The sequence below is a fragment of the Microcebus murinus genome, chromosome 1 (genome assembly GCF_040939455.1).
Source record: "Microcebus murinus isolate Inina chromosome 1, M.murinus_Inina_mat1.0, whole genome shotgun sequence".
Classification (NCBI taxonomy): domain Eukaryota; kingdom Metazoa; phylum Chordata; class Mammalia; order Primates; family Cheirogaleidae; genus Microcebus; species Microcebus murinus.
In genome coordinates, this window is record NC_134104.1 from 151806795 (window position 1) to 151834645 (window position 27851).

The 27851-nt window shown below is 41.1% G+C and overlaps 1 protein-coding gene and 1 long non-coding RNA gene across 5 annotated transcripts in view; both read left to right on the top strand.

Annotated features, from left to right (window-relative positions):
* The window catches only part of LOC142873326 (uncharacterized), a 49201-nt gene extending 26032 nt beyond the window's left edge, over window positions 1-23169 (top strand). The window contains exons 2-3 of the long non-coding RNA XR_012921370.1: window positions 19473-19608; window positions 22807-23169. This is a non-coding gene — a long non-coding RNA (uncharacterized LOC142873326). The remainder of the gene's footprint in view (window positions 1-19472; window positions 19609-22806) is intronic.
* A 1155-nt stretch (window positions 23170-24324) lies between these two features.
* The window catches only part of ANO10 (anoctamin 10), a 208201-nt gene continuing 204674 nt past the window's right edge, over window positions 24325-27851 (top strand). For 3 of the 4 annotated variants that reach the window (XM_076006987.1, XM_012770397.3, XM_076006991.1), the window contains exon 1: window positions 24325-24475. The gene's annotated coding sequence lies outside the window, so the exon portion shown is untranslated. Of the gene's footprint in view, window positions 24476-24569; window positions 24722-27851 lie in introns of those variants that run through there. The other variant, XM_076006982.1, reaches the window with a different exon arrangement.

Consider the following 27851-nt stretch of genomic DNA (forward strand, 5'->3'; position numbering starts at 1 on the left):
ACTGCTTTTTTTAAAAAAAAATTCTGTGTGTAGGCTATACTTTCTTGGTCCTTCCCTTTGGATTACTAATAATTTTTTTGTTGAAAATTATTAATAGACATTTTAAGTAGTATAATGTGGCAACTCAGAAAATCAGATTCTTCCCCTCCTCCCCAGGGTTTGCTGTAGTTCTTGCTTTTCACTGTTGTTATTGTTGTTGTAGCTGTTGCTGCTGCTGCAGTGGCTGTTTGTTTCTTGATTTTTAAACCTAATTCTGTAAAGTCTGTATTCTTTGTCATGTTTATCTACTGAAGTACCTGTTTGGTTAGCTTAGTGGTAAGCTAATATTATAACTGGACAGTGATTTCCTTATATTCCTGGATCCAATATGCCTCCCAGTTTTTTCTGAGGGGCTTTGTGTATGTGTTGGGACAGTTTGCATGTTAGTCTTAGTCTTTATTCCTACTTGCACAGAGACTCAAGCTCAGTCAGATGCACACTGCCCTGTGCATGCTGGTGGGATTCTGGATTCCTACGAATATGTAGGAGCTTTACAAAGCTCCCAATGGACATCTCATTGTCCAGTTTTTCCTTTTAAGACTTTTGGTCAGCCTCTTCTTAGCCCAGAATGAACTAACAATTTAGGCAGTTTCGATGTTAAATAATCATCACTGATTGTGTTTGACAAATGCCCTTGAGTATGGCTATTTGCACAGAGTGACAACAGCCATAAAGACAAGTCCTGAGAAGGAACTTTCCAGTGAGCTGCTAGACAGGTTAGATAATAACAATCTGTTGGGGATGGAGTTTAGGGGAAGCTCCACTACCACTCCCTAGTGGCTGCTAGGCTGCTATATTTCATGCCTGCTACAGGTGAAAAAAGGTTGATTGGTTTCTAAGACTATACCATGGAGCTAGGAAATGGGATTAGGGCAGGTTAAAATGCCACAAATCTCACTTATTCTTACCATGATTCAGCTGTTTTTCTAGAATTAATACTTTTTAGGTTGCTACAAGCCTTTAGTTAATAGCCAGTGATTTTAACAGTTTTTGCCAGTGTTTCATTGTTTTTATCGGGGAACAGATTTTCAGTGATTTTTACTCCAGCATTCCTGAGTTGCAACAGATTATACATTTTTTCCTCTTTTTTAATATGCAGGGTGCTGAAGGAATGGTTATACGTTCTTGATACTTTTCAGCCTGAATCTCTAACTTTGAGGCAGGTCATATTAGCTTAAACCCAGGGAAAACAAACATCTGGAGGTGGGAAACTTCATCATCTGGCACGAGGCGGGGAGAAGGTGGCCCCACTTAGGCAGGAGCCATGTAGGTTCATGTCTTGGTTCCAGTAGTCAGTGATATCATGTAAATAGCTGCCTTGCATTTAACTTTCCTCTTCCATATAATGGGGATAATGTTGTTTACCTCACAGATTACTTACTGCGAGGCTTAAATAAATTACTTCATCTAAGAGAGGGAAGGCCTGGTATATAATGAAAAGCAATCAATAAATATTATTTCCTAATCCCCTTGACATGGAGTAGGCACTAAATAAATGTATGTAGAATAAAGAAATGAGCAGGGAATGGTGGCTCACTCCTGTAATCCCAGCACTTTGAGAGGCTAAGTCAGGAGGATCATTTGAGTCCCCAAGTTTGAGATCAGCCTAGACAATATAGAAAGACCCCATCTCTAAAAAGTAAAATAAAATATTAGCCAGGCATGTGCCATGTGCCTGTAGTCCTAACCTCTTGGGGGGCTGAGGCAGGAGGATCCCTTGAGCCCGGTAGTTCAAGGTTGCAGGCAGGTAAGATCACTGTACTCCAGCCTGGGCAACAGAGCGAGAACCTGAAAGAAACAAATGAAAAAACAAAAACAAACAAACAAAAGAAATGTCTAGAGCACCTGACTCCTAATTAGCACAATAGCTAAGGCTGTGGGCTCCAGGACCAAAGGGCCTGAATTCAGACGCCTCACCTCGGTCACCTACCAGCTGTATGATTTGGGGACATTACTTATTCTTTCTAGTGCCTATTTTGCTCGAATCTTGAGTGCACTGTGATCTCCTACTCTTTCACCTCCCTGTTTACTACCACCTAGAGCTGTTCTGAATGAGGGTTAGGTAATTCTCCCCTTATGTAAATGCTCAGTGGATTCACACAATCCATTCAGCAAATGTGTAAGGAGCCATGAGCTTCAGCGTGGTGGTTTTCTCAATCCTAGGAAGCTATGGCTCCCGCCCTTTAACTTACAGGGAATCTCGTGGGGATAAACAAAAGCAGCTACAATAAGCATATATTATTTAATGTTTTTAGGCTAAAATTTGTATATATGTAAATAAAGTATGAAACTGTATTTAGTTGGAGGCTAGAGAAGGGCAAGACCCTGAAGACTTGGATAAGTAAGAGAAGGCCTCCTGGTGGAAACAGCTTTAGCCTGGCTCTGAAAAGTAGATATGGCTGGTTCCTCAGGGAGGGGAGATGGAAGGATGGAATGAGGGAGCACAACAGCCAAAATAGAGAAAGACATGAGGGCCTTTAATGGTAACAGTAGTAGTGGAGTGAGCTATGAGCATGGCATATGAGCTATGTTAATCACTGTTTATATTAAACTTAGGTTTAATCCCTATATAAACCAATGGATTCTGAGCTATTATTATCCCAATTTACAAATTAAATAACCAAGACCCAGAAAAGTTCAGTCTGTCTAAGTCACATTGCTGGTAAGTCATTGCATCAGAATCCTAAACTTTGCCATCTGTGTTCTTCCAGAGCTCAAGGGAATATGGCTGTAAAGTAGTTGAAATTTGACAGTAGAGGGATTTGAACACTTTGAATACTGAGCAGTCCAATGTGATAGTTAATTTTATGTGTCAACTTCATTGAGTTAAAGGATATCTAGATAGCTGGTTAAACATTATTTCTGGGTGTGTGTGAGGATGTTTCCAGAAGAGATTAACATTTGAATCAGTAGACAGAGTAGAGAAAATCTGCTCTCACCAATGTGGGCAGACATCATTCAACCCATTGAGAGGGCCCAGAGATAATAAAACAGTGGAAGAAGGGTGAGTTTGATGTAAGAAAGAGGACTCCAAAACTAGGGTCTGGCCTTAAGGTCAGGTAGGTTCTTGGCTTCATACAGGAAGAGATTCAAGAGTGAGCCGACAGAGTAAAGTAAAAGCAAGTTTATTAAAGTAAGAAAAGAAAAAAGGAGCTTGCCCCATTGACAGGGCAGCAGCTATCTCTTAGAGCAACAGAGAGTAGCATCTTGTGAGTTTCTAGGGTCTTATTTTATATATTCTATTTAATTTTATGTTAAGCAGAGGAAGGATTATTCATAAGATTTTGGGGAAAAGGGTGGGAGTTCCCAGAACTGAGGGTTCCTCCCTTTTTTAAACCATATTGGGTAACTTCCAAGAGATGCCACTGCATTTGTGAACTGTCATCACCTTGGTGGGAGTCTCTTTTAGTATGCTGACTCATTATAAGCAGGGTATAATGCACAATGAGGGTAACCTGAGGTCGTGTTTTTCATGGCTATCTGGGTTCTAGCTGATTTTGGCTGGTTTCTCTGCCACAGTCTCTCTATTTTATCAGAGACCTTGGTTTGGACAGGGTTCATTATTGAACAGGGCCTGCCAATTCCCTATCTCAAATTCACTGTTTCTTCTGGAGCTGAGACAGCCATCTTCCTCTGCCCTCGGACATCAGAGCTCCAGGTTCTCAAGCCTTCAGACTCGGGGACGTACCCCAGTGCATCATCACAACCCCGCCATTACATACCACCAGCGCTCCTAGTTCTCTACTTGCAGATGGCAGATCAGCAGATCGTGAGACTTCTCAGCCTCATAATCATGTAAATCAACTCCCACAATAAATCCCCTCTTATCTTTCTATCTATTCATCCATCCTATTGGTTCTGGATCTTTGGAGAGCCCTGACTAATTCATCCAATCTCCTGGACTAGACCCATAAGTCAAAGGAGTGATGTTCTAATGGCAGAATTCCAGACATTAACAGTTGGAGGATGGAAAAGAATATTCTCCTTTAGGAAGAGAGGGTGCTTTCCCTCTTTCTCACTCTTCACAACAGGCTAGTCTCTACCTTCCAGATGTTGTACCGCATCCCCTGGAGTGACTGCAATACTTGAAAGGAATAGTTTGTGTGACCAGCACATATTTTTCCCTTCAGAGCCAAACTGGAAGTAAATGCTCATATTGGTCCAGGTAAAGAAAGGGAAGACCACTGACTCAGCAGGCCATGTCTCTGTGAACAACATTCTTTTAGGGCCACAATTTCCTCACCATAAAATATGGAGGTTAGATTAGACAGATGTCTTCTGAGGCCCCTCCCACTGTAACATTGTTGTCTGAATCCTTTAACTCAAAGACAAATTCAGAATCTGAACCACACTTGCTGTAAGATGAGAGTACAGAAGGAGCAGGACAGGTACCAGGCAGGGGTGTGGTCTCGTTGTCTGCTCCTTGCTCCTCCCCAGCACCCCTGCTTAAAATAGGGGACTGGGAAGAGTCCCCTTTTAGAAGCATGGGAATTAGAATGCCAGGAACCTTTTGATTATAGTGAAACAGTTAAAATTTATTTCAAAAGTCAGTATTCATTAAAACAAAGCTAAGTTATAACTTTGAACATGACTCAACAAAAAAATAATTAACTTCCTGCTGCAGTTTCCCACTATTATACTAAGTAACATAAAACAGGCAGAGACACTTAAATAACTTTGGTAAGTGAACTACAAAAGTATCAGAGTAAACAAACACACTCAGGATGAAGCACTAGAGTCTTCTGTAATAAGTAATGCAAATTTTTTTTTAAGCAAGCATACCAGAGTCTGCACATTGCACATGTCTGACTTCAAAGCAATCACTCCCTAGAGAATATCAGCTCAAAATATTTTAGAAATACTTGTAGTGGAATTAACTTCAGAGGCAGAGAATATTCTCTTTAATGTCCTAGGATTGAGTTCAACCTTAAATCTTTGAGGATGGGCTTGATTTCTGAAACCAATCACAAATTAGACCAGAACCTTGCATAGTAAATAAGGAGGATAATCAAGATGAATAATAAATAATCAAGATTAATCACTCTGGAGTTCTAAATGAGATGTGGCCTTATTGACTTTTTTTGGCTTTGTAAATTTTCTAATTTGGGGATGGTGGAGTAGATCCATACTGCCTATCTTTTTTACAGATAGATGGTATGTCTTTGTGATACCCTTGGTGTCAGTCAGGCTCTGGCAGGACGCAAGACTGCGCATTCAAAGGGCAAGAGGGCATTCCTGAAAAGGGCTTAGGAGGGCCTCTTTACACAGGTATGGGCAGGTTGAGGAAGTAACCCAGGGCAGTGAAACACCCACAGGGCAAGCACCAATGGGAAGTTGTTGCTACCCAGGCCTGAAAGGGCAAAGGGGAAGAAGGGCCTATCAGAACCCAGCAAGAGCTACAGCAGGAGAGTGGTTGACCCACTCAAGAGGTGGCTGTGGAGAGCACGCTGCAGTCCCTGCCAAAGTGATGCCCAGCTTCAAAGTGATGCCCTCTTCTCACATGCTCCAATCTTCCACCCCCCTGGGATGAACCCAACCAGAAGCCAGGGGCAAGCCTACTGAATGATACCATCCACACAGGTCAGAGGTCAGCCTCCTGGTGCAGAGCAGGCCTGAACAGCGAAGAGCTTGGATCCAGAGAGGCCAGCGGAGAGCAGCACATACACACGTGTGTGCACTGTCCCTTTCTGTTCCACAAAGGGAAGGAAGGAGCAGCTCTACTGCACAGGAGAACAATCTTGCTTATTCGTTGATCTCATTTCTCCCCGAGTGTTTGTTCCTTGGTCTCTGTGTGCTGCATTAGATCAAGTTAAAGTCTAAAAATAAATCAAGTTATTCTTGTCTGAGAAAAAAATAGGGCTTTTTAGTAAATGGTGTTGGGACAAATAGAAATCCATCTGGAAATCATGAAGTGATCCTAAACCTCACACTGATATAAACTCCAAATGGACCAGAGATCCAAATGTAAAACATGAAACCAACAAGTATTGCACGAGTGAATTAATTTATAAAGTAAGAGTGAGGAAAATCTTTCTAAATTCAGCAATAAAAGTGGGGAAAGTTTGATAAACTTTACTACCTAAAAAACAAAACACTAGAAGCAAAATCAAAAGACAAAGGACAAACTAGGAGAGAACATTTGCAAGTTATCTCAAGGATGAGAACAAGTACATAAAAATCTCTTAACAGCAGAGAAGTCCAAAAATGGGACATCAATATAGACAAGAGTCATGAATAGAGAGAAACATGAAAACAGAGAGAAAAAGAAATGCAATTCACTCCATATGGAATGATGCTCAGTTTCCCTTATAATAAAAGAAATGCAAATTAGAATTCTCCTGGATCCAAACGATTGATAACATACTCTGTTGAGAGTAGAAGTGCAAAATGAGACAAACCCTATGCTAGAGTTTTTGGCAATATTTAACAAAATTACACATGCATTAATGAGACCCAGCAATCTCATTTCTAGGTATCTACCTTGACAATAAATCTCCACCAAATATTAACATTTACATAAGTTTATGCAACACAACATTGCTTGTAGTAGCAAAAGGTTAGAAACAAACCAAACTTCCATCAACAGGAGAGGCAACAAATAAACTGCAGTGCATACATGAATCGGAGACAGGTGTCATAAAAAGACAAATGAGAATGTCCGTGACCTGAAATAATCTCTAGGATATATTTTTAGATTGAAACAGCTAGTCCACAGCAATATATAGAGAAGTGTTTTGAGTGCAAGGGAAAAAAGGATTAAGAATGTATTTAGGTATTTGCTAATATTTGCAAAATGAAGGGATAAAAATAATTACCTGTAGGAAGTCTGGGGAATGAAGTGAAGTGAGAGGGTTGGAAGTGAAACTTTGATGAGCTTGGTTATCTTTTCATATAATTTTTTTAACTTTAGGGCCATGTAAATGTTTTACATATTCAAAAAATTAAAATAAAAAAGTAAAATCCTAAAATGGAAAACAAATTGGGATAAATGAGCCTAACTTTATTTCAAATGTGGCAACGACAGCTACACAGAGAACAGAATTATTTCAGTACTCTAATTATACACCCGTGATGGGATATGATCTAAGGATAAATGAATAGAAAGATATAAGACTTCACTCAGTAATTTATTATGAATATAATATTATGATTCTGAACTAGAAGAAAACAAATATATAATTCTGAATTAGGAGAAAATAAATATTATTAGAAACCAAGACTTTCAGTGTCAGAGAAAAAAGATACAAAACCAAATATTAAATCAAAGAACTTAAAACACTGTAAGGGTAAATTTGAATTAAGAAGATCCACATAAAAAGTTTGTCTTTCCTAGATCTATCTACTGAAAAGGCTTAGCAGCAATGATACCCTAGTGTTAATGAGCACACCTTGCCCCTTAATCTTGGTATCTACATATCATTCCTCACCAGTATGGAGAATGTCTTTATTCTTAGCAAATGCATGTTGAAATATTTAGGAATGAGATGTCATGAGTCTACAGTTTATCTTCAAATGGTTCAGCTGTATGTGTGTGGATGCGGCCGGGAGGGTGTGATGGTAAGACTTTAATTACTACACCAAGCAATCCCTTTTCCTGCACCTGGCCTAACCTCCTGAAGAATAAACTTGAGCTGCTCACATTTTCTTGATGACATGACCTCCATTTCGAAGATGAAAGAAAACCTGAAATAACACTCATGAAAAGATCTAAATTACCAAATTGCCTGTCCCTGAAATTCAGAGATCCTAAAAATAGTACCTGTGTGCTCTAATTTTCTGCTTGAAGCTATTTAAACCCTTTCAATTCAGACATTCTCAATAGCATATATGATCCCAGTGCTTTTCTTCAGTTTCTCTGGCTGCCACAGGTGGAGAGCTTTCATTAGCAGTAACTGGCTTCTGTGTGGGAGCAGATGTTGCACAAAGGTGTTTGCTTGAGAATTGGGAAACTCAGGTTCTTGCTGGGGCTCTGCAACTAACTTGCTGTGTAGCTTTGGGCTAGTCACATCACCTTTTGGGATCTTAGTTTTTCAGTTGACAAGTGTAAATATTGGACTTGTCTTCCACTGCGAACAGTGATTTAGAATTTTCTCCAAGTAGAGTGATATGTCTGCCAATAATAGGAGCAGCGAGAGAGAGAGAGACGAGTAGGGTTTCACTGAAGTGTGAGGTAGCACCTGGAATACGAAAGGAACCGCCAATCCATATAATTTTTTGTTATCTGTCCTTTGTCAAATTCTTTAAACATGTTAAAATGAACAAAGGTAACAAATGTTTCCTCAATAACAAGAAAATATCTCAGTATATAATTGTCCTTAATTCTAACAATTTTTTTTCTACCTAAAAGGGAAAGGATGGAGTCTAAGTGGTTTCAGCTATCCACACTTCCCTATGCCTGCAATTCACGTGGCAGCCTGCTAGACTTGGATGAAGATTTGTAATACACCTCAGATTTTGGTTTAATATGTTCCCAAATAACTTACTGTGGAAGTTCTGTTGAAACACAGTAAATCCTATTTACTTGCATGACTGGGGAATTAGACAATCAACCGTAACCACCTATTAAAAGTGTTAAAATACAAAATGCACCAAGCATGAAATCCAATTGAAAATCATTTCATTCTCTTAATTATTCATTAGGTTCCTTAGAGTCTGAGAGACCTTCAAGGTCACTATTGTGAACATTAATTATCACTGTATTATAGCAATGGAAAAATGGATTTTAAAATAGTTCTGTGTAGTAGAATACTGCTAGTAAAAGATTTTGCCCTTTGGGGGTGTGTGAATCCACCCTTCTGCTACACGGTGAGAAAATGGGAATATTAGAAGTGAACCTTCGGGAGTCTTTTTGGTGCCTGGGATAGGTTCCAGTTTACATAAACTGTACAGCGGCCTGCAAGGAGAGGGTACCTGCTGATTGGGATGGGGGTTGGGAGTGGGTGGAATGCACCTGTGCTAGGCAGAGATGGCAAGTTTTCCACTGGCCAGGAGTGATGCTTTGCCCCTTAGCCAGTGGCTATTTTTTGTCGTTTTTTAATTCATCCAACATTGACCGGATGCCTTCTATTTACCATGACTTGTGCTGATTTGGAAACAACAGAATGGAGTGTGTTGGGTGGTACAGCTTCAAGTAAACTCTTTCCACAGTATAGGATGGGAGTATACTTTTCAGCCATTTCTTCCCAGCCCCTCAAAGCACACAACCAATAGTGAGAGGGACTGTGAAATTTACACATGTTCAATATAAAATGCATCTAATGACTGATTTGTTTAAATATGAGTTCTTCAAGCAAAGCTCTGTAAAGTGGTTCATTTTGTAGTGATTGTCCAGAGACATTGCTTTCAGGCCCCTCCCCCTGTGTCCTCTTTCTTTGCCACTCCAATTCTCAGGACTAGGCTTGCTTAGGCTAGGGACAGTCCAATGAATTCAGCTGGTTGTGTCAAAATGACAAAATAATGCTAGAGAAGTTCTGTGAATGAAGTGGGCTGCCACTCAAACAGGCTCATATTTGAAACTGTACTAGCTTGTCAGATTCTACTTTCTGGGAAAGCAGAATTCTCTCTATTTTCATCACAAACTGATTCTTCAATTTATTTTAGATGAGTGGCATGTTTAAGACATAGTGAAGAGCTATGTCTTAAACATTAGCACTAGGAATGCACCATAAACAGCTAGCAAGGATGTGGATATGAGCCCCCTGGCTGGCTGTGAAGGCAAGCTGGCTGAGTCATCTGCTCTCCAGGTTTGCTGCATTGCTATGATTTAAAATGTCCAATTCTTTGACACTCCCTTCAAAAGATGGAGCTTAATTCCCCTCCAACTGAATGTGGGCTGGAGTTACTGACTTGCTTCTAACATCTAAGAACAAAGCAGAAATGATGGTGCATATGTGCATATGGAGGTTAGGTGATGCAAAGGCATTACAGCTTCCTGCTTGCTCTCTCTCTGAGCCCTCCCTCTGTGGGAAGCCACCTACCACGTCATGGAGATATGTAAGCAGCCCTATGGAGAGCTCTCGCGGTAGGAACTGGGGCTTCAGGCCAACAGTCATGTGGAACGGGCCACTTTGGAGGCAGATCCTTCAGCCTGAGTCAAGCCTTCAGATGACTGACTGCAGCTGCAGATGGCAGCTGGACTGTACCCTCAGGAGAGAGTCTGAGCCAGAACTACCCAGCTAAGCCACTCCCGCATTCCTGACTCTCAGAGACTGAGTGAGAGAATGAATATTTGTGGTTTTAAGCTGCTGTGTCTGCCAGTGATTTGTTCAACAAAAATAGATAATATATGCACCTACCTGAAATAGTTGTCGACTTTTCTTTCTCACCACTTCACTTGATGGCACTGTTGTGCAGCTGCACACTCCTCTGAAGAGGGCTGTCTCACAGCTCTGCGGTGTGCAGCACCTCCCCAGTGCACGCTGGGAATCAGGTCCTTGACCACAGTTTCACAGACCATCTAGCTGCTCTCCGCATACTTGTGAGTTAAGTATTTTTACCCTTGAAATACACAGCTACACAACTTAATAAGCTTTTTATTTTTTATAAATACTAAAGAAAAAAGATTTGTCACAATATCCCATCCATATCCCATTGAGCAGATTGAATATCCAACATTACATGCATTAATTGCTTTCATTCTGACAGCTAAAAACCCCATTAAAATGACACATGCTTGAATAGGAGTACTTATAACCCAAATTCACCAGTTTGTATTATTTTTATGAACACTATAAAAAATCTCAAAGAAGCTTCTCTTCTTAACTTTTTGTAAATTATAACCAAAGATTAATATAAATTGCATAATTTCAAGAAACATCATCTATTTCTTGCCCGTGAAAATTATTCATCTCTCAATTATTCATCTCCACAGTTGTAAAGCAAATTGGAAGGTTATCCCTATAGATGAGTACTTTGTAGTCTGGTCAGTTGATGATTCAACATTTCAGTTTGAAGAATACACATTTTCACCAAGAATAATGTAGAGCTTGAATTTGTGATAGATGACCTCACTGACAATTTCTTAACTTTTAATTTAATCAGAAAAAGTATCTTAATTTAATTGACTTATATTTGGGGGGAAAAATGAAGATAAATATAATGCACATTTCCCTTATGCTTTACAAGTTCCCCAGAAAAACTTGATGGAATTGTGCTTTGGAGATTTTATGACTATTCATTCATTGCTGCCCATAATATTCTTATACTGTATTCAGAACATGTCTGAGGTCCCACTAGTTCCAGAAGGCAAAATGGCAACTTTTTGATTTATCATCCAACAATGGTTACTTTTTTGTTTTCTAATTTGTTTTCTTTAAGACGAGATAAAAAGCAAGAAATGAGAGAGGTCCATGGATCAGCTGGGACAATCTGTTTAGTTCTATAAAGTGGAGTTTCTAGGATTCTTTCTCTGTCTCTGACCCACAAAGTGCCTTGAAGCATAAGAAAAAACAACTTGGCGTGGGTCTGGTGTACTGCTCACTTACCTAGTAGGTGAGGGCAAAATGCCCTGACACTTCATCTCTTGGGCTCTTTTGTTTTTCTTCTTTTTTTCCCCTAATTTCTCCGTGATTATGTTGTTTTTAATTGGTGTCATTCCAATGGTGACAGAAACCAGATGGTTTTTAGTCTTTGAGAAAATGGCCACTAGACATGCCATTTACCTGTCATATAGTGGACCAGGCAAAGAGAAACTATCAGAGATTATCAAATTATAGGAACTACAGAGACCAAAACTATAATGTCAGATCAAGTTAAAGACCTTTAAGACATTACCATTGTCAATTTCATCATATAAAGGACTATATTTAGTTTATAAAAATTACAATTCGTTTTTATCTATGAACTTATTTTTTACTAGAGAATCTTAAATAGCAGAGGAACATCTATAAGGTATATTGGAAGAAGTCAGATGGAGGGAACAGAAGTCAGAAACAGGGCTTGAAGCAATGTTCTGAGCATCCCAGAGTTCAGAGCACTAGCATTTAATGGGATGAAGGGTTCATGTGCTCAAGTTCAGCTCAGAATGTTTTGCTGTCTATGCAGGAAGGAGGCGGATGCTGGTAATAGGTGTCTATAATGATGTGTAGGTTGTTGCATGTGGGTTCAGTCCCCTTGCTGTCTTGCAGTAGGACTGAAGAAGATCATGTTACTGCACACATGTCCAATTACAGAAAAATGTAATTGGCAGCTGCATTGCATTTGAGGCCTTCCTTCATCAATGACCCCTCCCTCGCTCTCCACCTCCTTCCTTACCACCCTTCTGCCCCAGCTCCATGGATTGCTCCTTGTGTCCCTAAAGTATGCTTTGTTTTCCTGCCTCCATGCGTCTTCTCATGCCTGCCTTCTTCCTGGAATGCCTGCCTCCTCCCCCTCTTCCCACCTGCTACTTAACTTGCACATGTCAAAAGACCACATCTCCTTCCATCAGTTCAGCTCAGATATCATATCTGCCATCAATCTGCCCATGAGACCCTCTAACTCCAAGTAATTCATCCCTCCCCTGATGGCCTGCTCTAATGATTCTTTATCTTATAATTGATTGTGTGCTTTACTCTCCTACACATGTGTGAGCTCTGTGATGACAAGGATCATGATATGCCTATTTTTGAGTCTTCTAGAGTGGTCACTGGTGGGGAATGAATGAATAAAGGAATGTAGGCATTTTGAAAGCCACTGGATGAAACTGAAGTGTTTTTGGTTTTAGATTTTTCATCTGTCTTAATTTTGATTGCTTCTGGTGGGCAGGGATGTGTGGAGAAGTAGATAAGAATTCCAGGTAGAGTGAAGACTTGAGTGTACATACTCATACCATACACATACACACATATGAGATATATATCATATATAACATTTATAGGTATGTAGAATATATAGACATAGGAAATAAAAAATAAGCCAGTTTCCTTTGGGGACAGAAACTGAGTGGTAGGGGGTTAGGGAGAGAGACCTACTTTTCACAGCCTACACTCTTACAGTTTTTTTTACTTTTATACTAAGTTCCTGTGTTACTTACCTATCTTAACTTTTTAAATCAAACGACATGTAAAAAGGCTGGGTGCAGTGGCTCACACCTGTAATGATCACTTGAGGCCAGGAGTTTGAGAACAGCCTGGGCAACATAGTGAGACTCTGTCTCTATAGAAAATTTAAAAATTAGTCAGTCATACTGGTATGTACCTGTAGTCCCTGCTACTTGGGAGGCTGAGGTGGGAGGATTGCTTGAGGCCAGGAGTTTGAGGCTGCAGAGCTATGATTGTGCCACTGCAGTCCAGCCTGGTGACAGAGACCCCATCTCTAAAAAAAATATATATACACATGTAGTAAGAAAATCCAATAATCTTTTGTCCTCTTACCAAGTTTGTATAACTCTGAAGGTCACTGCTGGGAAAGCTCATGGTGGCAAGGCTACTCCTAACTGTTGGGAGATAATTCTACATGAATCTTTCATGTGTCTTTACATCTTGAGGAAGGCACTGCCATCATTTGTTCCAAACAGGATTTTTGAAGGATGTTTACATAGCAAACAACCTCAAAGATAGAGCTAGTTTCTGCCCATAAAGCAGAGGGCAGATTTGTTTGCTGTCCAGGATAATAAAGATAATGTTTCCCTCAGGTTGAACAGGTTTGCTAACAGTCACTTTAAAAGAATGGGGTTATCTAACTAAACTCAGAGTTTCTTGGCTATGATGCAAATTCATTGAGTGTGCAGAATCTACCTGGGCTGCTCCACATTCTCCCCACGGGACTTGGGGGGTACAGGGAACTGACGTGAACATGAAGCCTCTGCTGACTGCTACACAATGAGTAATAATGTCCTTTGTCTCTGACCCAGGAGTGTCGTCTTCTGTCGGCAACTATGAAACTGTGACAGGCTAACTTGTTAGCTCACAAGTGTGGTAAAATTTCAAACCCTTTGTAGTTCTTGACACTGATGATACAGATTTTGATAGTTAAGACGCCCATCTTAATCAAAATCTAAATTTAGAATGAGCAGCTCTCCTCAGGAGCAGTTTCATAGAGGGATTCTATTACTTCAATGGCTTTATTCCAGGCATGTGTTAGACACACAGAAGACACAGAAAAGGCCCATTGGCCATTTAGCTTGTTCCCTGCTAATACAAGAAATTAAAATGGTACTGTGAGCCAGATTGTGTTCTGGGCTATTTGGCAGATGCCACATGGTCATTACTCTATGTTACAGGTTTCCAGTAAAAGCACAATGAGAATAAAACACCTTCCCTAGGATATTCAAAATACCTATACGACATTTCATCTACTCTAACTTGTATCCAACACTACAGGGAGGATAAAAACAGTTTACACATTTCCTTCCAGAAGGATGAGATGGGTCTTTTAATATATGAAAATATGTTTCTATTTTTAATTTCTCGATGTGACCTCAATAGGTCAGCTACCTGTGTAGGCTGTAGAATGTATTTCTGTTGGGAAAGCTCATGAGTTGTGCTGGTGGCAGGGCTGCTCGTAACTATTGGGATAATTTTGTATGAATACAGATAATTTTGTATGAATCTTTTGTGTGTCTGTACATCTTCTGAGGAAAGGCCCTGACATACTTTGTTCCAAACTATTTTTTGAATGATGTTTACATAGCAAATGACCTCACAGATAGAGCTGAAGACATCAAAATGTCTTCAGCAAAAATGTAAAGGTCTTTTTCTCTTCCTTTTATTCTTACTTGATATGTTGAGACATTTTAAACATGATGTGAAATATTTGACTATAATTGATTTGATCTAAGGGTTGCTGTTACATTTTAAACATAAATTTATATAATCAGAATATTAATTCTGTTCACCTCCATTGCTCTTTATGTAGACTTTTTATCCATTGCCTTCTAGAAGCTAAATTTTCACATCTAAACTATTTTCACTATGTCATAGATGCCTTCTGAAGGCTGTCCAAACATGAAAAATCAAATGGTGAATTACCTCCATTAAAATCTGAGTCATGTTGGGCAGAGTTTAAGATGGCAGTCCAATCTATTATAAAATCTGTGTAGTGCTGCATGGAGATGCTGGAGAATATTTAGGGCAGCAAAACATATCCAATGCATCAGTCACAGTCCTGGCAGGAAACAGATGGCATACTCAAATTTGGTAATTTGAGCAAAGTTTAAAAAAAAAAGACTATTCACTAAGGTATGAGCAAAGTTTGGGGAAACCACAAGGGCTGGTGCAGCACCCTGAAGCTGGTAATAATTGAGAGTCATTACCATTGCAGGCCTGAAGGTCAAGGGCAGAGCAGTTACTCAGTTGTATGGGGAGAGCTGCCTGACTGGAGCTGTGGCCTTCCGTCCATGGACACAGGCAACTTGCCATGACTCAGGCACAGAGACAGCCAAGGAACAAATACTCTGACCTTACTCTCTTCCCTCCCTCTGGTCTCTTGCCAATGTCCCCATTAACTGAACCCAATCAGGGACCAGAGGACAAGGAAGCCCACTGGTGTAGTCCAAAAAGGTCAGCCTCCCAGGGCACAGAGGATGGAGAAGGGTAGACTGTGGGTGTGGATGGACAAACAATATAACCAGCGTAGTCAATTTAACCTAAAATGTGTTTCTTAACCACTGAACTCTGTATCATATTCGAAGGAGACAGTTACAATTTTGCAACCTTTTTCTTTATAAGCACTGTTTTTTTTTTTTTTTTTTTTGCCATAGGAAATAATGGGTTCTCTACATTAATTGTAGTGTATTGGCTGTATCACGTAGAATCATGGAATTTTTAAGCTGAAGGGGAGGTAGAGGTTATCTAGTGAGTCCCTCTCATATAATGAGAATTTTTTAAATGTGCCTTACAAAGGGGGGTGGGGTGGGAAGCATCACTATGTTTAGTGATGAAAACAAGTCTGAAAACTTTTAAATAACTGGAATTCCTGCTTCAGCTTTTACTAATATTAAAACCTAACTTATAGAAAATCAGTGAGAAACTCTGGTTTGGGAAGAGTAAGTAATAAAAGCATTTCTCTTTTATCTTAAAAACCATCCAGAAGTAATAAGGACACTGAGAAACAGAAAAGCAAACCTCATCTTTGACAAAACAAGGAGACACCAGAAACTCAAAACCAGAGTGGTTCCCAGAGCTGCACGGGTCAGTAGGAGTGCTGGCAGAAGTTTAGAGAGCTCACTTATGGTTGCAGATCTCAGTTGAGGCTGGTGGACACACCGAGATAAAGGGCTTGGGGAAGAGGGTGAACAAAGCCAAATCCTAACGAGAGGAGCAGTAGAGAGGAGCAGTACACAGAGACTGAAGCTAGAAGCAAAGGGTGCAGGGCTGAATTAAGATGCAGATAAGCCATACATTTGCAGGAAGCAGCCTGCCAGTGAGCAGGGAGAAGAAAAGACTGCACCGTGAGCTGCCTAATTTTTGGCTTGGGATAAGTAAAGGCTAAAACAATTTACTCACTCAATCCTGAGCCGTGAGTCAAACTCCTTCCAGCCAGGAATCTGGACACTACCAACGTATACTTCTTGCAAGTAGCATATGCAAGATACAGTGAGACAATAGGGGATCAAATGTGAGCTGATAGCATTTCAAAAAGAAGTGAAAGAAATGAAGGAAAAACTGGAAGCAGTGCTTGGAAAAACAGACACTAAAGAAAATTCAGTAAGGACCATGGAGGGCAGGAATGAAAACAGTACACAAAACAGAGTTTAGGAAGATTAGAGAAAGTAGGTTTTAATTTTAAATACAAAGGTCACAGTAGGACTCCTTGAGAGAATAACATTTTGAACAAAGTCTTAGAGGTCCTCTAAGAAATGAAGGAGTTAGCTGTGCCCTGAGGGAGTGTTCCAGGCAGAGATAAAAGCCAGTGCAAAAGGCCTGAAGCAGGGGCATTCCTGGTGCATTAATAATAACAATATTATTAATATTTGGTGCATACATATTCATAGAGTATTACTTTACTAATTCTACATACACCTTAGCATTTTAAACTTCCCTTCCTTGTCTTTTTTTTTTTTTTTTTTTTGAGAGTCTCGCTTTGTTGCCCAGGCTAGAGTGAGTGCCGTGGCATCAGCCTAGCTCACGGCAACCTCAAACTCCTGGGCTCAGGCAATCCTTCTGCCTCAGCCTCCCAAATAGCTGGGACTATAGGCATGCGCCACCATGCCTGGCTAATTTTTTCTATATATATTAGTTGGCCAATTAATTTCTTTCTATTTATATAGTAAAGACTGGGTCTCGCTCTTGCTCAGGCTGGTTTCGAACTCCTGAACTCCTGACTTCGAGCAATCTGCCCGCCTTGGCCTCCCAGAGTGCTAGGATTACAGGCGTGAGCCACCGTACCCAGCCTCCCTTCCTTGTCTTGTTTAATGCTCTTTGCTCTGAATTTAACTTTATTAAGACCATCATTTTGGTTTTATTTGTGTTTATATTTGCCTGGTATGTCTTTGCCCATCCTTTTATTTTTAAAACTTTTTGAATTAATTTGTTTTAGGTAGGTCTCTTACATATAATACAGAGCTGGGTTTTAATTCATCCAGTTTGAACATTTTTGTTTATTCACAAGTGATCTTAGTACATTTACAATAATTGATAGGACAAATATGTTCATCCTAGTGCTGTCATATTATTTTCTGTCCTCAGTTCTTCTCTTGCTTGACCTGGCACCAACATGTGGCACCACTCCTCCTTAATTCCTGTCTTTCACTTGCTTCTGAGATACTCCCCTTCCCCCTTCCATCTCTTGGTTTAACTCCCATTTCATTGGCTAGTTCTTCTCAAGCTTCTTTACTATTTTCTCCTCTTCTGCCAACTTCTTACTATTGGAGTTAAGGACCAAGGTTCAGTCTTTGGTCCTCTTCTCTAACTGCACTCACAACTCAGGTGAGCTCATCCAGCCTCACAGCTTCAGGTATTCTCTTTGTGCTGGTAACTTGCAAATTCCTATCTCCAGCTTTGACCTCTGAATGCCAGAGGCCTATATACTGACTCAAATTTCCAAAAGGCATTTCATACTGAAGAGTATCCAACACAGGACTGCTGACTTTCCTCCAAACCATGTTTCTCCTGTAGTCATCCCTACCTCAGCTATCACTTGACTTCTCTCTTTCTCTCATACTTTACATCCACTATGTCATCAATTCCTGAGAACTCTACCTTCCAAATATTTCTAGAATCCAAATGCTTCTTATCACTTCTACTGTTACCACCTTGGTACAATCAACACATCTCTTGCCTCAAAGATTGCAATAGCCAGCTTCCATCCTTGTGCCTCTGCTGTGTATTCTCAACACAGAAGCCTGAGTGATTCTGTTAAGACATAAGTCTGATAATGTCACTCATCTGCTCAGAATTCCCTGATGACTCCCCATTTTTCTTAGAATAAAAGCTAAATAAGGAAACCTATTAAAACTATCACTAAGAAAAAAATTACATGGCTATCTCCATAGATGATGAGAAGGCATATAATAAAATTCAGCAATCATCTTGATAAGTAAAAGACTTTCAATAAAATAAGAATTGATGGATTCTTACTTACTGATAAAATATATTTATCTCAAACCCAAAGGCAGCCTCCTACTTGCTGAGTAAACACCAGAAACACTTCCTTAATATCAGAAACAAGACAAGAAAGGAGGGAAAATTATAATTGTTTTCATATTATATGACTGTAATTGGAAATAGTAAAATAATCAACTGGTATAAATTATAAGAGACTTTATTCTGAGTAAAAAATTAATATATGTATATTCATGTTGATATATACAGGTAATACCTAATTAGAAGATATAATGGAAGAAGCAGTCTCATTTGCACTAGCAACAAGAAAGATAAATTACCTAGGAATAAACTTTATAAGAATGAGCAGCATTTATGTAAAGATGTGCTAGGGGCCAAGCACGGTGGTTCATGCCCGTAATCCTAGCACTCTGGGAGGCTAAGGCGGGAGAATCGCTTGTGTTTAGGAGTTCGAGACCAACCTGAGCAAGTATAAGAGCCCTGTCTCTACTAAGAATAGTAAAAATTAGCCAGATGTCGTGGTGCATGCCTGTAGTCCCACCTACTGGGGAGGCTGAGGCAGGAGGATTGCTTGAGCCTGGGAGTTTGAGGTTACTGTGAGCGAGGCTGATGCCATGGTACTTTAGCATGGGTGACAGAGTAAGACTCTGTCTCAAAAAGAACAACAACAAAAAGATGTGCTAGGTATAGAGGTTGGAGGCTTAAGAACAACATCAGCCTCACTGGTTAGATGTACTCACTTGAAATCAGGCCGGACTTCAGGAAACCATCTCCTGTGGCTCCTGGTCCTCCCCTTAAATAGGAAGGTTGTGGCTTTTTTTTTTGCCACAAGTTTCAGTCCTTATTCTCCAGCTTTCTGGGTGCTGAGAAACAGTAGTGGTTGTGGCATCTTCTTGATCCAGCTTTGAAATCCCAGGATCACATAGTAATATGTCCATTCTCCACATGCAGGCAGTGGCTGTGGTTCCAGACCCCGCATGGCTCCAAGAGCCTCCTCAGAAGCAGAAGCTCCCTTGGTCGGCCAGCCCAGCGGTTCACTCCACGATGTCCAGCCTGGAACTGCTTCTCCAGGCCTTCTAATGATGTGGTAAGGATTTCATTCTCTTTATTAAATCTCTTCCTTTGTAAAATAGATAAAGTGATTTCTGTTTTCTGCACTGAGATTTGACTGATGTATTTGATATTGGAAGTGGTTGAAGGAAGCGCCCCTCAAGCTGGGAATCTGGGATAGGTCCGAATGGCTGGGTTTGAAGACAGTGGTGGCCTTGCCACCAGTGGAAATGGCGTACTATGAATCTAGGCATGCAGTGGGAAAAGATATGTAAATTATCACCTGTGGTCACCTGGAATGAACAGTTTACTGAAGGCGAGTTTTCAGTGGCTGCTACAATGGATGGTTGGGGTTTTTTGTTTGTTTGTTTTTTTGAGACAGTCTCACTCTATCGCCTAGGCTACAGTGCAGTGGTGTCATCATAGCCCACTGTAACCTCAAACTCCTGGGCTTGAGCAATTCTCCTGCCTAAGCCTCCTGAGTAGCTGGGACTATAGGTGCCATGCCACCACACCCAGCTAATTTTTCTTATTTTTTTGTAGAGATGGGGTCTCACTCTTGCTCAGGCTAGTCTTGAACTCCTGGTCTCAAGCAATCCTGTCACCTCAGCCTCCCAGATTGCTAGGATTACAGGTGTGAGCCACCATGCCTGGCCTTCAATAGATGGTTATGATGAGAATGAGGGACACAAGAACTGTCATGTCAGGTAGGTTGAGATTTTAACTGTACTGGAGAGTTTAAAGCAAGAGAATGATGTATATAAAGATTCAAAAATTAAAATCTTATGATTGTAGTACATAGATAAACCAACAGATTAATAGAACAGAAGGTTCTTCAATATAGAAAGGAAATTCAGTGTATGATAATGGCATTTAAAATCAGTAGGGGAAAGATGGGTTATTAATTATTAAAGATGGTTCAGAAAGTAAAGTTGGATCCATTCCACTTACTTCATATCAAAATAAATTCCTGATGGGTCAAATTTTAAAAGAAAAAAAGTAAAACTGTGAGATGTAAAAAAGAAACTATGGAAATATTTTCAAAGTAATCTCAGAGAGGTGAAGGCCTTTCTAAGTATAACACAACTCAGAAGTAGTAAGTAGTGAAAGAAATTTGGTAAAATTGACCTGTTGTTACAGAAATGTCTGCATGGCCAAGAAACAAAACCAAAACCAGGCAAACAAACAAAGTAACATAAGAAAAGTTAAAAGTCATGGTAAATTGAGAAAAATTTGACATTCACATTTAAGAAAAAGGACTATTTTTACTTTTACATAGTTTCTACATTTAGTAGAAAATTGGACAAAATATATAAATAGGTAAAATTCACAGAAATGAAAGAGAAATGTCTCTTTAACCTGAGAAGATGCTCTCATCCTTACTCATAACAATAGAAATGCAAACTGAAACATTTTTTCATCTATCAGATTGATGAGTTCCATTTTTGGCCCAAATAGAGTAAGTCCACTGCAGCCTCTGTCACCCACTGATTACTACTGAAACCTCTGGACAATATATAAAAAACTACCCAAGGACTCTGAAAAGTAAATAGTAGCAGGTGGATTAGGCAGGAAACTCAAAACTTGAATAAAGACCAATATAGGAGTGGTGAGATTCCTGTTTTTGTTTTTTTCTCCTCTACCTCTTGCTTTGATCTGAAGACAGAACAAATTGAGAACTGCTAACCAGATACTATCAGCAAAAAGTCCAAGAAAAGCCTGGCTGTATAGCTATAGGACCAGGAAAAAAGGCTGTCACAAGCTAGAGAAAGTGGTGGAAACTCCTCTGATTGCTCTTTTCTCTCCCTCTCCTGCCCTGAGGCCAGCCCCAGTTAGGGAGTTGCACTGTTGTGGTACAGGTGACCTCAACACCTAAAACCCTGAGAGAAAACCTGTCCTAGACAGAGGAACCGGGAAAAGGCGCTCCTAGGAGCCTGAGAGAGCATGGAGGAGATCTCCAACAGGAAAAAGATAGAAAAAGGAATCCCTAATTCTGTGTGGTGGTCTGTTATGCAGTAACAGGTAACTGATACAATAGTCCCCCTTATCCACGGTTTCACGTTCCATAGTTTCAGTTACCTGCAGTCAACCACAGTCTGAAAATATTAAATGGAAAATTCCAGAAACAAACAATTCGTAAGTTTTAAATTGGGCACTGTTTTGAGAGTTCAGAACTATCTAAGGTTTCAGGAATCCCCTGGGGGTACTGAAACGTATCTTCTTTTTTTTTTTTTTTTTTTTTGAGACAGAGTCTCACTTTGTTGCCCAGGCTACAGTGAGTGCCGTGGCGTCAGCCTAGCTCACAGCAGCCTCAAACTCCTGGGCTCGAGCGATCCTTCTGCCTCAGCCTCCCAAGTAGCTGGGATTACAGGCATGCGCCATGATGCCCGGCTAATTTTTTATATATATATCAGTTGGCCAATTAATTTCTTTGTATTTATAGTAGAGATGGGGTCTCGCTCTTGCTCAGGCTGGTTTTGAACTCCTGACCTTGAGCAATCCGCCCGCCTCAGCCTCCCAAGAGCTAGGATTACAGGCGTGAGCCACCGCGCCCGGCTGAAACGTATCTTCTGTGGGTAAGGGTTACTACTGTGTGGGGATCTGTGTCATTAACTTAGGTCTACTATTTGTGTTGCCCAACAATTAATTTTTTGTACTTAACAGAAAATTTTAATTTGTGAACTTTGGAGATGAACTAAGATTATCCAAGTAAAAGGGAATTTTTTATATTTTCATTCAAAAATTTCTTCTAATTCTTCCAGCCATATGTTAATAAATATTAGAAAATGAAGTTATATGAAGAGATGATCGTAAGTTCAAGGGATGAGAATACAGGAAGAGTACAATTTAAAAACAAAAGTCTAATGAGTAATTAATGTCTAAACCTACTGAAGTTCATGAACAATTCATCCTGATTTTCAGGAGAGACCTCTGGCACATCCACACAACACCTACTAACAGCTACATGAGAACTGGTCAGTAATGTCATGAGCTGCTGTGACAGCATCAGGGGTCTAGAAAAAATAGCAAACAGCTCCTACCAAGTAATTAGTCTTTGCTCCTCTCTCCTAATCTCCCTACCTCCTGCCTTGAACCTGGAAGATCCAGAGAAGGGGTAGGGGAGTGAAGAGTAGACCAACCTTCTCCCACTGCCCGTTAAGGCAGCTCAGGTCTGGCCTGAGCTGGATGTATGGAGGCAGAAAGAGTTCATTCGTTTTTTTTTTTTGCATTTCAGAGTTATTGCCTGTCTACTATGGACCCAACACTGTTCTAGGCATTGTGGATACAGTCATCCTTCATTATCCGTGAGGGATACATTCAGAGACCCCAGAGGATGTCTGAAATCGAGGACAGTACCGAACTCTATATGTACTGTTTTTCCCTATACATACATACATACATACCTATGATAAAATTTAATTTATAAATTAGGCATAGTAAAAAATTGACAATAACTAATAAAAAGGAACAATTATAACAATATATTGTAATAAAAGTTGGGTGAATGTGTTCTCTCTCTCAAAATATCTTATTGTTCTGTACTCACCTATTTTGGATCATGGTTGCTCCTGGGTAACTGAAAACTAGGCAAAGTGCAGGTAAACAGGTACTAAATCCCTGCCCTTGTGAGACTTACCTTCTAGGGAAAGAAAGTGATGATAAACATAGTAATATAAAACAATAACAATAGTCAACTATAAATTATCATATACTTTAAAATAAAAGAGTGGAATTGGAATGTTCCCAACACGAAGAAATGATAAATGCTTGAGGTGGCGGATACCCCAATTACCCTGATTTGAATATTACACATTCTATGCCTGCATCAAAACATCACATGTACCCCATAAATATATATAACTATTATGTACTCATATAATTAAATATAAAAATTAACAAAACGGTGATGAATGCCCTGGAAAGAAGTAATGGGACAGCAGGGAAGGGAGTGGTGGGGTAGGGAGGAGAGCAAGTATTAAATAGGATGGTTAGAAAGGGCCTCAGGGAGAAAGGCAGATTCCAGCTAAGACTTGAGGGAGGCAAGGCAGTGAACCAAATAGCTCACAGAGAGGAACTTTCTAGGTAGAGGGAACACTTAGGGCAAAGACCCCGAGGTGGGATGTGAGCGGATTTCTGGCGAGTTCTAGGAAGAGCAAAGAGTCCAATGTGGCTGGAGCAGAGCAAATGGGAGAGTAAAAGAGGATTTTTAAGAGGTAAGGAGAGGCAGGGCTGGGAAACCCTATAGACCACTGTAAGGGATTTGGCTTTAGTTGGACGTGGGGTTTTAATCACAAATTGGATCTGGGGTTTTCACCACTTGAAGTAAGCTACAATTAAAATGAGACTTGTTCTTAACCCAAAGTGACCAGAAAATTGGATTCTGGTTATTAAAAGATGGAAAGAGGGAAATGTGAAGGGCAGGTTGCTTTCTCCGGCTCGGTTGGAAACCCCAGCTAGGTCCCACCCCCGCTCGGAGTGACAGACCAGCCAGGCCCGCCTCTCCCACCGCGGTCCCGCCCCATGTGGTGCAACAGTGCCCCAGGCACGACTCTCCCTTCCTGGGAGAGTCTGGGCTCCGGTTCCAGGCGACAGCCCAGTTAGACCTGCCTTTAGTTTCTCTCGACCAGTCCCGGGCCCCGCCCCTCCCGCCGCGGCCCCGCCCCTCCTGCCGCGGCCCCGCCCCCTGGGTGCGACTCTTCAGTGAAGCCCCGCCCCTCCCGCCGCGGCCCCGCCTCCGCCTGCGCGTTACCGCGACTAGGCCCCGCCACGCCCGCCACGCCCAGCGCTCGGCCGCGTCCGCCCCTCAGGCCGGCCCCCCCCACGCCGAGCGTCCGCTCGCCCGGCCTCCGCGTCTCGCCCGCTCCCGGGCCCGCCCCCGAAGACGTGGAGCCCCGCGACAGCGGGTGAGTTGGGGGGAGCCTAGGTCCCCTCGCTTCTCCGCGGCTCAGAGCCCCGGCTGCTAGCGGCGCGGGACGCCTCCAGAGGCTCCTCCCAGCCGCCGCCCTTCGCTCCCGGGGCGCCTCCCGTGTTGGCTGTCCGGACGACCCGGGTGGTGGGCGCGGAGGCTGTGGGGGAGCGGGAGGAGGAGTGGGGTGTTGGGGGCAGCGGCGGTCGCAGGGCTGCGGAGAGCGCAGATCTGGGGAGGAGAGGTGGGTCTGGGGGCTGGAGGAGAGGGGTGGAGGGCTGAGTGCTGGAAGAGACGTGGTGAGGCCGGAATTCAGGGCTGGTGGAGTCAGGATGGGGGCTGTGGGGGCTTCAGAGCCTTGGGAGTGGGCGGCGAAGCCTAGTGGAGGCCGGTTGTGGCAAGTGCCAGCTCAGGGGCTCACGGTTCACGCTCCCCCGGGCGGTCCCTGCAGCGGGAGGTTTCGGGTGTCGCGGGGGTCTGGCCGGAGCAAGCTGCAGGATAACGCGCGCGCGCTCACGTCGGGGTGATTGGGTTTCCAGGGTTTTGACTGAGACGCATTGTACAGTTTAAATAATAGATGCAAGTCAGGGGCAGTGCCTGGGACCGCCGAGAATTGTGGATGGAATGAGGTTCTCTCCCTACAGGCTGCTGCTCCTCATTTTCTTGGTGCCTTCACAGCGACAGTGTTGGTGTGCGCTGTCTTCTGTAAAACCCCATTCCAACGACTGGGACAGCATATGGAGGCCCAGACTTAAAGTACGGTTGAGGTTTATTCAGGCTCAAGACACAGTTGTACCATATTCCCGTAAATCCTGCAGAGTTAGAATCTAATCCTGTGGGGTTTAAAAAATTTGTATTTACTTTCACATGTCTACTTTCAGATTAAAGTCACACTAACCTAGAGAACTAGATATTTTCTAAGGGCCCATCCTGTGAATATGATGAACAGTTTTAATTTAGCTATGGAAAGTTGATCATCTATTCTGACCAGCTGTTGCTGAAAGAATTGTAGAATTGCAGATAAAGAATGAAATTTAAAAGATCTAAAATAATGGAAGAGGGTAGAAAAGGCCTGGTGAATTGAAATGTGTGTATACACTTAAAAAAACCCAGTGAAACTTTTTTCATTGTGGAAAACTTAGAAGACAGAGAAGTGTAAGCATGAAAATTAAACTCTTCTGTAATTTTACCACCCCTATTAATATTTTAATGCTTTCTTCCTCATTTTTGTGTTCATAAATGTACATATTATATAAATAGGATAATATTGTTATATTACTTTGTACGTTGCTTTTTCCCCCCACACTTAACATTTTCTCACTTAGCATTTTCCTAGTCACTAAAAATTCTTAAACATCAATGGTTATATAATCCATTAATCATACAGATTAATTCTTTTATCAAATATTAGCATTTCAGCTGTGTGTCTTGGAGGTTAAGATTCAGTGTTGCTCAAGGTAAAAAGATATATTTGTCATGGCTTAAATAATGGCTACATTATACTTTATTAGCTTGTTCCTCATCTGTTGCATATCTAAATTGTTTCTAGTTTTTTACTTTTATAAGCAAGAACATCCTTGTTTTTAACAGTTACCAGCTCAGAATAAGTGTCACATGTGAATCAGAACTATTATTTTTAGTGTATATATGTTTTTGTGTATATGTGTCAGAAAGAGGAAAATAGGGAACATTTTTGGAGGAAAATCTTTTAAAAAATTTTTATTTTGAAATAATTTTAGGTTTACAAAATTGCAGAAATAGTACACAGAGTTCCTTTATGCCCTTCACCTAGTTTTCCCAAATGCTAACATCTTATACAACCATGGTAGAAGTACTAAAACCAAGAAATTTATGTTGATACAATTCTATTAAGTAATCTACAGACCTTATTCAAATTTCACGAATTTTTCTACTAATGTCCAGTATCCAATCCAGGATCCTACATTGTATTTAGTTGTCATATGTCCTTAGTCTTGTTTGATCTGGGTGCTCTCCTAAACAGGATGACCTCGTGTAGACCTTTGAAGTAAAGCAGGCCTGTTAGAAAGCATACATCTTCCCTAATTTCATATCTAATATCCTCTGCCTTAGAAGAGGATATTTATCTTCCTTTCTTATATTAGTATACTACTGTTTGATTAAATTGTATAACCAATAAGATACCTTTTAATTACTTTTATATACCATTTCTAAGTAATCAAGGAGTTACAGAATACAAGAAATGATCTGAGCAATCCATGCTATAAAAGGATGTGAATTGGCAATGAGACTTTCTCAAAAACAGAGTTCCAAATGCCGACTTCTGTCTGGATATTTTGGAAGAAAGAGTAATGACCTTTACTCTTTTGTGAGTGTGTCCAACTTGTCCTGGTTTTAAAACTGAAAACTGGGAACCTCCTTGGTCTGGGGCAACCTCAGCTTCCTCCACAGTTTATTGCAGACATTATTCCAGCTCAAACAAGCAAACTCTTGGCAGCATCAGGGGTAATGAAGGCATGAGTGAGAGGAGGAAATATTCTTATTTTGCCTTATTGGTGTCTGCCTTGGCAAGACTCAGCTGGGTAATTGTGTGAGGAGGTGGCCATGGGTGCAGCATCTAATCAGGCTGGACCTGGGCTTTTGTGCCTGGGCTGTTTTCAGTACCTAGCATCTTACCTCTCCTATACATTGCTGTGAAGTCTTTATACTATGGAGTTCCCAGAGACATTCCCAGAGGAAATGGGCCTCCCCAGCTTCCCTGCATTAGCTGTTGCACGAGAAACTCTAGTGAGGGAGGGAATGCGCAGTGATTTCCCACCGTCAGGTCTGTCCAGGTCTTATGCAACTCCCTGAGGCAGTGCCCTAGGTCTCAAGGAGGGAGATTGCTCTTAGGATTAACTGCCTGCCTGTAGGCGAGTAGTGTCCTGCATCTCAGCCTCTCTGGAGGTGTCCTGGCCTGCTTTTAGCCTGGTCATTACAGTTGCAACTTTCTCCTAAGGAAATCCCTCTCATCTCACAGCTTGTGCAGTGCGGCCCTTCATTTTTCTCTTACTGAAGTGATTCCTATTCTGCTTCATGACTGAGAGCAATTTTGTAATTTTCGTTTCTGTTTCTCTGTGAGTCTGGAATAAGGTGATTGCAAAACATAGCCTTATGCATTTCCTTCTTAGCCTTTGAATTCGTGATAATTCCATTGACTTTTTTTCTTTATTTGAACACATGAAGAGAAAAATCCCCAGAATAAAGGATCCGATATTCTTTTCCTGATCCTTGCTAACCCCTCACTCCCCCTACTCTTACCTGATCCCTCCACGGCTGAACTCACTATGTGTTTTCCCTGTATCTTAACCTCCATGGTCAGGATTTACCTTTTGTGGGCCAGTGATCTAATGTAA